Source organism: Podarcis liolepis, assembly GCF_965112155.1.
Source record: "Podarcis liolepis genome assembly, contig: HAP1_SCAFFOLD_38, whole genome shotgun sequence".
Classification (NCBI taxonomy): domain Eukaryota; kingdom Metazoa; phylum Chordata; class Lepidosauria; order Squamata; family Lacertidae; genus Podarcis; species Podarcis liolepis.
The window spans coordinates 991,831-1,000,544 of NW_028148749.1; the positions used below are offsets into that span (position 1 = coordinate 991,831).

Sequence of the window (8,714 nt, forward strand, 5' to 3'; positions counted from 1 at the left end):
GGGAGAATAGCGTAAGCCACCTGGAGATCCTTGAAGGAAAGATGGGTTGTCAACATAATAATAAATGGAAAGATTAAAAATATTTTCTCTTCTTCTCTCTTCCGGGCAGCGACAGCAGTGAGGCCAGCAACTCCAGCACAGATCTCCCTCCCCACCAAGACCCAGTCCCCCCCTTCCCCACAAACCCAAATAGAAAAATAAAATAAAAATCATCATCATCATTATTATTCTAATCAAGTTCCTTTACAAACATGCTATTCTGTGATCATCCTTTTATCCTAGGCGGTGCTTTTTCCTACGTTTGTGAGCATGAGTGGAAATCCTGAGTCTCGCTGCAGGAGTCGACAGTTTGGCTCCTTCCCTTGTTGTTGCTCCTAGATGGAACTGCGCATGTGCGAAGACAAGACAGAGACTTCCAAACTGGATCAATAAACGTGTCACCCGTTGTCTGAAAACCACTGTCCTAATCACATGCCAGATTGTCTTTTTTGAATGAAATAAAATTCTTTCAAATAGTTTTTTAACGTTGTCATTTGTCTGTCTTGAGAAGCAATGGAGTGCGCCTCCGGGGGTGAGGTCAAAAGTCAAGCAACGGTGTCAGCAGTCCCAAAGTGACCTCTCCAGGGAGCAAGACTGGGCAGTGTGTCTGGAGGTCCTGGGCTTCCCTCTCTTGGCCTTGCAGATGTGTCTCCAAGGAAAGCAGAGTTAGGCACCAGTTGGGCTGTAGGAGATGTCAGAAGGGGTTGTAAACGGCGCCATCCAACCGCCTGAGGGACTCCACTCCAGATTTGTGTAGGCTTTACTCCTTAGCCTTTTCAGCTCCCAAAGATATCCCACAAGGCAAATTAGGATCAGAGTTTTCCTTCTCTTCGATGGGCTATCTTTATAGGTGGATGAGCCCCATCTGCCCCTCACTTCCCTCCACAGCATTGCAGAAACCACCTTCTTGACCACTGGGCCCACGCTTGGTCTTGTCCGCTCAATCTGCTGGAGCCCGTCTTGGCACACAGATTAAGTTCCTGAGCATTTGAGACTCCTTGGCTGCTCTCACCTGGTTTAGGTGGCCAGTCAAACCGTTCCCAGGATGTGGCCTCTGTCACATGTTGACCATTTCTAGGAGCAAGAGAACAAACTTTTTATTAAAGAATGGAAATGGTTGAATGAATAGTTACAAACTGTAAACAGATAAGAACATTGGCAGGATTATTGGAATAACCTGCAGTTTAATAAGATTATCTATTTAAAGCAGATGCATAAATGAAGAAATTGAGGTAATTTGGATATGCATAAGATATGGAGAATCAATTTAAAGAACTGCAGAAAGAGGGGGAAGGAAGTCAAGTTTTGAAATGCTAAAATGACTGCAAAATTACTGAAATGTATAAACTTGAAAATCATAATTCAGCTTTCCAGTTATAGCTTTTGCGGTGATGAGGCATGTGAGCCTCAACTGTCCTGCATCTACTCCAGCTGAGGAATCACACACCTCCTCCCCAAGCTAGCGAGCCCCACCTGGGCTGTGGGTCCTTGCCTTCCGTCCCTCCCAACTGACAGTTGTTAGTTCTGGAATCCTGAGCTTGAGGGGGGGGTACATCCCATTTCGCCCTGTGGGACACTCACCACCCCTTAGCCACCTGCCTTTGGCGCTGCAGCAGTGATGGCTTTGGTCCCTGAAAAGCATGCAAGATCTCTCCCAAATCTCAATACATATTTTGCTCTCCTAGACATCTTGCAAGACTTCAATGAGATCTCACAAGATCTTGCAGAAAATCTCCAATCTGTTTACCTGCAAGCACACACCTTTAATTTTTTTTCTTATTTAGTACAAATTTCTCAATCTAACAGATTTGCACATAGGATTCTGTATCACATGAAACGGCACATTTGTTTTGTTCTATTGTTACATTATTTGTGGCCTTCTAACACTTTGGGAGAAGCCTTCTCTCCCTTTTCCCTTTAAAAAATGAGGATCTATGCTTTACACTCAGCAGGAAGGCCCATTTAAAAGGAAACTTGTAGTTGTTTTGCTGCTGCTTTTTGTGTTCTCAGGTGTCCAAGTTAGCCTCCTGGCCCTGCTCCTCCACTATACCACAGCAACATCCCCCACTAGGAATCCCTACTTGGCCTTTCATTGGCCATCAGCAATATCTGGTGGAGCCAGGTGGAGAGAAATGCCCCATCTTGCCCATCTTTGGGGTTTCAAGAGGTATAGCCTCTGTGCATGTACAGAATTCATGATTCAGCAAATCTATTAGACCACCGAAAGAGTTATTTCCTCTGATTAAATTACCAAAGGAAGAAAGCAGGATTGGCTTTTCTCCCCAGGGACACAAGGAAGGGGAAGGTGTATGTTTAAGAAATCAAATTCCCCAAGGGCTGAAACTCTGTTCAGCCAGTTAAAAAACCCAAATTCTCTCCGTAGAGTGCTTCACATCTGGCGGGCAGGGCTTGTGTGCTTTGCTCATGATCCCTTGGATGTCCTGAGGCTGTTAGAGCAGCAGCCGTAAGTCTTGGGGCTCTGGGAGTGAGACATTGTCCTCAGAAGGCAAAGAGTAACTGAGGTTCCCTTTTCTCTCCCTTGGAGGCCCTGAACCAGGAGCTGGCCAGTTCAGGGCCTCCATGGGAGAGAAAAGGGGGGCCAGCACTTGTGCTCAAATGAGCTTTCATACGCGGTCATCCTGCCCCACACTCACATTCCAAAATATCTGCATGCTCACCTATCCAAGAGGTGGTTGGTCTTGGGCTGGGGGGTCCCAGAAGGCAGAATAAGTTGAGAAGCAAAGCCCAAGAAGTTTGAGGCATCCTCTTCGCATCCACCCAAACCCAATCTAAACAGCTTTGCTCCAGAACCAGCCCCTCCCTTCAGTTCTGTTCAGTTAAGAATGTCAGTTAAGAGGGACCACCTGTATTTTCTTGATTCTTGCCTGAGGTCATAATGGGCATGCACACTGGTATCTGTTTACCTGTAAGCACACACCTTTAGTTTATCTTCTTAAAAATAAAAATAAAATACTAGTTTCTCAGTCTACCAGCTTTGCACAAAACAGCAGCCGTTTTGTGATCCATGGCAGTGAAAACCCCACGTTTTATGGCCCCCCCCCAAAAAAAATGAGGCTTCAGTGCCCTAACCCACAGGGTCACGATTTCTCCAAAGGTCCAATGTCATCTGATTCACTCCAAAGCAGCACCAAACACCCAGAGAATGCCCCCTGCAACGTTGGGGGGGGGGGCTTTGAAAACACTACATTTCTCATTGTTAGAGTGGCATACGAAGGATGAACAAGTTAAATCAGTGATGATAGATTGGGCAAGACATGTAGGACATAACATCATGTTTGAGGATTGGGAAAGATTGTGGAAGAAAGGGGTGAAGTTCACTGCATGTACTGTACTAAAGGAAAACATAATGAAAATGATGTATAGATGGTATCTGACCCCTGTTAAATTAGCAAAGATTTATCATAACTGTGATAACCATTGCTGGAAATGTAAAGAAAACGAAGGTACTTTGGAAGGGATGGGAGTGGGACGGGGGTTCGAAAATGGAATAGAGGCAATTTATTCAGAGCAAAAAGCTAAACTGATAGTTAACAATGTGGTGACAGAAGAGTTTATGATTGAAAAAGGAACACGACAAGGTTGCCCTATCTCCCCTCTGTTATTTATCTCGGTTCTGGAGATTCTTTTGAACATGATTAGAGGGGACCGGTTGGTGGAAGGGATACAGGTCGGAACCAAACAGTACAAATTAAAGGCGTTTGCAGATGACTTGGTTTTAACATTACAGGAGCCAGAATCTAGTACGAAAAGAGCTTTAGAATTGATTCGTGAATTTGGTCGGTTGGCGGGATTTAAATTAAACAAGCAGAAAACTAAGGTGTTGGAAAAAAATTTGACATCCATGGAAACAGAGAGGTTTCAGAAGGAGACTGATTTAAATGTGGTTAAAAAAGTGAAATACCTAGGGGTCAACTTGTCTGCGAAAAATTTGAATTTGTTTAAAGATAACTATGAAAAATGTTGGTCAGAAATTAAAAAAGACTTAGAAATTTGGACAAGATTGAAACTTTCCTTGTTGGGCCGAATAGATGAATATGTTGCCATAAAGATGAATGTGTTGCCAAAAATGTTGTTCTTGTTTCAGGCCCTACAGATCGTGGACAGAGTGGAATGTTTTGGAAAGTGGCAGAAAGATATTTCTAAGTTTATCTGGCAGGGCAAAAAGCCCAGAATAAAATTTAAAATTTTGACCGATGCAAAGGAAAGAGGGGGGGTTGCCCTGCCGGATTTAAGGTTGTATTATGAAGCTGCAGCTTTCTGCTGGATGAAAGATTGGTTACTCCTTGAGAACACTAATGTCCTGGATCTGGAGGGGGTTAATAATGCTTTTGGTTGGCATGCTTATTTGTGGTACGACAAGGTAAAGATTCATAAAACTTTCAAGAACCATATTGTCAGGAAAGCAATATTTAATGTCTGGTCAAAATACAAGGATTTGTTAGAAAACAAGACTCCAAGGTGGTTGTCACCTATGGAGGCTAAGGCTCGGAAAAGACTCAATATGGAGGCTGAATGGCCGAAATATTGGGAAATAATTGAAAAGGTCGGAGAAACCTGGAGGTTGCGGAGCTTGGAGAAACTGGAGGGTAAAGTGCGAGATTGGTTACATTATGCCCAGGTTAAGGAGGTTTTCAATATGGATAAAAAGATAGGATTCCAGGTGGAAAAATCGAAATTAGAAACAGAATTGTTAGAACCTAAGACCAAGGTAATTTCAAGAATGTATAATCTGCTGTTGAAATGGAACACACAAGATGAAACAGTTAAATCAGCTATGATAAAATGGGCACAGGATATTGGATATAACATCATGTTTGCTGACTGGGAAAGGTTATGGACCACCGGTGTGAAGTTTACGGCATGTAATGCTTTGAAAGAAAATATTATGAAAATGATATACAGGTGGTACATGACCCCAGTCAAGCTTGCAAAAATATATCACCTGCATGATAACAAATGTTGGAAATGTAAGGAGACTGAAGGAACGTTTTTTCACCTGTGGTGGACCTGCCCGAAACTGAAGGCCTTCTGGGAAGTGATTTACAATGAGTTAAAAAAGGTATTTAAGTATACCTTCCCTAAGAAGCCAGAGGCCTTCCTTTTGGGTATTGTCGACCAGAAGGTGTTAAAAAAAAGACAGAGTTTTTTTTTATGTATGCAACAACAGCAGCAAGAATACTCATTGCAAAATACTGGAAGTTACAAGATTTACCCACACTGGAAGAATGGCAAACGCAACTGATAGACTACATGGAGCTGGCTGAGATGACTGGCAGAATTCGAGACCTGGGAAAAGAGGAGGTGGAAGAGGACTGGAAGAAGTTTAAAGACTATTTACAAAAATTATATAAATTACATGAATGTTAAGAAGGTGCATGAAAGGAAAGACTATGGCATCAGAAGTTTAAATGAGATATGGATGAGAATAAGTTGAAATACAAAGATGAGATTTGAAGTAAAGTTATGCCAAAACTAAGCACTTAAATATTTGATGGAAATACTTACTAGAGGCATAATACATTAGAATTGGAACATAAAATTGGAAAGAAGGTAATAATTTACTAAACATAACTTTTCTATGGAGAACGCAGGAAAGGGAAATGTGAGGAAGTCCAGTTGGTTATGGAAAATATGTATGGAAAACTGTGAGTTTTTTCTTTTCTTCTTTATATATTGTTGATAGCTATGTGTTTTGTGTCTGATATATGTTTTGCTATCTTCTTCTCTTAAAAATTCAATAAAAATATTTAAAAACAAAAAACAATCTGGATGAGAACAGTTTGGCAGAGTCCTTTGACAAGCTGAGGTCGCAAACTAGATCATTCAACTCCTTTTGGGAAAATGGATGTGGAGCATCATCTTCAAGAACCACTTCTTCTTCGTGTCCTTCAGCACTGGAGGCATCTTCGTCACTAATGTCAGGAAGTTCTCCGAAGACAGGCACTGGAATTTCATCACAATGGGGCAGGACTCTTGAGGAGGAGGAGAAAGGGGAGGGAACTGGGAGGCGAATATATGCTCTGCGCAAATGGCTGTGAACTCATGCTTCTTTTGTGAATCTATCACACTTGCTCCTTCTGCCACCCCGGATGGCAGAATAAAGCTTTTCTCTGAAACTATTCCTTGAGTGTCTGTTGACTCCCATTTCCCCGTCCCGGGCGCAAAGCTCTTCTCACCCAAGGCTAAAAAGGCTACCAGCAGAGTCTGTAACCTGAAGTGTATGTTAACCCGAGGTACCACTGTATCATTGAATTTGTCCATGGCAAGTCTGCGTTTATCTGCAGGTTGTTCATATGTGGTGAGTTTGTAGAAGTCTTCAATCCAATCATAGAAGGGAGACGCATTTTTATTTTTCCAGCTCACCAGTATCAATCTTTTTACTGTGGTAAGGGCACAGAGAGTCCACTTGTATTGCCCCTTTGTCAGGTTCCATGTGCTGGGTGTATAATTCGAACGGATATTTTGCTCGGTAAAGGTACATTTGGCCTCAGCGATGGGAGTCCAGCAAGGAATCATTTAGCCAGTGCAATGGAGGAGGAAGAGGTTGAAAATGCGAGACTTACTGGCACCTGTAGCAGCAGCAGCAGCAGCAGCTGGAGCATGGCCTGCAGTGCCACCTGGTGGCCCACCTCGGAACTTCCATGCCCATCCCAGATTTAAAGCTTTAGGCATGTGTTTTACACACACATACACACACACACACACACACAAACACACACACAAACACACACACAAATAATAATTCACAAGCAGGAAATATCCCAAACAGCTCTTCCCTTGAAATACACTCGGAGTCGAGAGTGGATTTCATGCTCTATATTCAGCTCATAGTAGCGAGGAATGAAAGTTCCCCCACAATATCTGCTTTATATACATTATTTACACAATGGGCTGCACGTGATTGGCTAATTCTGGGATTCTCCTGTAGGCCAATCAGGTTGTGGATTCACTTCCACCTGGAGCTGGATTGAGTGGCTCCTGCGGACCAATCAGACTGCTGCATGTTGGATCCTATTGTTCTAGGACCAATCAGACTGTAGCATTTTGGATCCTATTCAACTCAGTACATAACATCCCCACAAACCACCCCCAAATCCCCCAGCATAGGAATAGTGTGAGTGGAGGCTGGGTGCACCACATTGGAGACCCCAGGCGGAATAGTAGGGGAATCTCATCCTTTACTTCCACACAAGGGTGACAGGCCAAATCATCTATCAGGATAGATATGGCGGCCACGATTTCGCTGAAAACCCGATGTCTTAGGATTCACAACAAAGCAACGGCAAACACTTGCTAAAGACCCCCTGAAATGTTTGGCGGTGAAAACCCCACATTTCATGGCACCCCCAAAAATGAGCCTTTGGCGCCCTAACTCATGGGATCCCAATTTCTCCAAAAGTCAGACATTGTCCGATTCACTCCAAAGTGGCGCCAAACACCCAGAGAATGCCCCCTGCAAGGTTTGGGGGTGAAAACACTACGTTTCACATCGCCCCACAAAATGAGCCCTCGACGCCGTAACCCACATGGTTGTCAGGGGCTGGACTGAGGAGGAATGGTGGGAGCCCTCCCCCCCAAGGACCTGCTCCACAACTCCAATTTATAAAGATTATAATCCAAGTTAACGAGATCTTTTTGCAATTAGAGGTCAAGAGATATGTAAAAGTCAGTGCTTTATATGATTCAGCCACATGGTGGAGCAATACACAAAGATTAAAGAAGCCATGATAGCCAGCTCTGAAAAGCTGGGATGGTTTGTGTCTTCAAAGGCATGGCAGTGTGGCTTGAAGTTAATGACTTGTAACACCTCACAGTCATCATCATCATAATATAATAATAATAATAATAATAATAATAATAATAATAATAATAATAATAATAATAATAATTTAATATTTATACCCAGCCACTCTGGGCGGCTTCCAACAAAATATTAAAATAAAAAAGTCTGTCAAACATTCAAAGCTTCCCAGAACAGGGCTGCCTTCAGATGTCTTCTAAATGTCAGGTAGCTGTTGATCTCTTTGACATCTGGTGGGAGGGGGTTCCACAGGGCAGGCACCACTACCTTGTAACTTGGCTTCTCGCAGGGGGGGAACCGCCAAAAGGCCCTCAGCGCTGGACCTCAGTGTCCAGGCAGAATGATGGGGGTGGAGGCGCTCCTTCAGGAATACTGGGCCTTTGAGCCCGTTTAGGGCTTTAAAGGTCAGCACCAACACTTTGAATTGTGCCCGGAAACATACTGAGAGCCAATGTAGGTCTTGGGGGCCACTCCCACTCACCAGTCTAGCTGCCGCATTCTGGATTAGTTGTAGTTTCTGGGTCACCTTCAAAGGTAGCCCCACGTAGAGCGCATTGCAGTAGTCCAAGCGGGAGATAACCAGAGCATGCACCACTCTGGCGAGGCAATCCGCAGGTAGATAGGGTCTCAGCCTGCGTACTAGATGCAGCTGGTCAACAGCTGCCCTGGACACAGAATTGACCTGCGCCTCCATGGACACCATGAACTGAAAGGTCCCGGGGGCGTTACCCTGAGCCTCAGCCACAAGGAATGTGCAGCAGCAGAAAATGGTAATGCTGTTCTAGATTGCATCTATGGAAGTCCAGGGTCCTGATGAAAGGAAGTCCAAGTCCTACTCTCTCCTACCTTGGTC

The 8,714-nt window shown here is 43.8% G+C and overlaps 1 long non-coding RNA gene across 1 annotated transcript; it reads right to left on the reverse strand.

The window, feature by feature from the left end:
• Positions 1–203: 203 nt before the first annotated feature.
• On the reverse strand, positions 204–3,191 carry LOC310699062. The gene is made up of 2 exons (XR_014521906.1): positions 2,718–3,191; positions 204–1,113 (listed from the first exon to the last, which is right to left on the reverse strand). It is a non-coding gene; the product is annotated as an uncharacterized lncRNA (long non-coding RNA).
• Between the last annotated feature and the right edge of the window lie 5,523 nt (positions 3,192–8,714).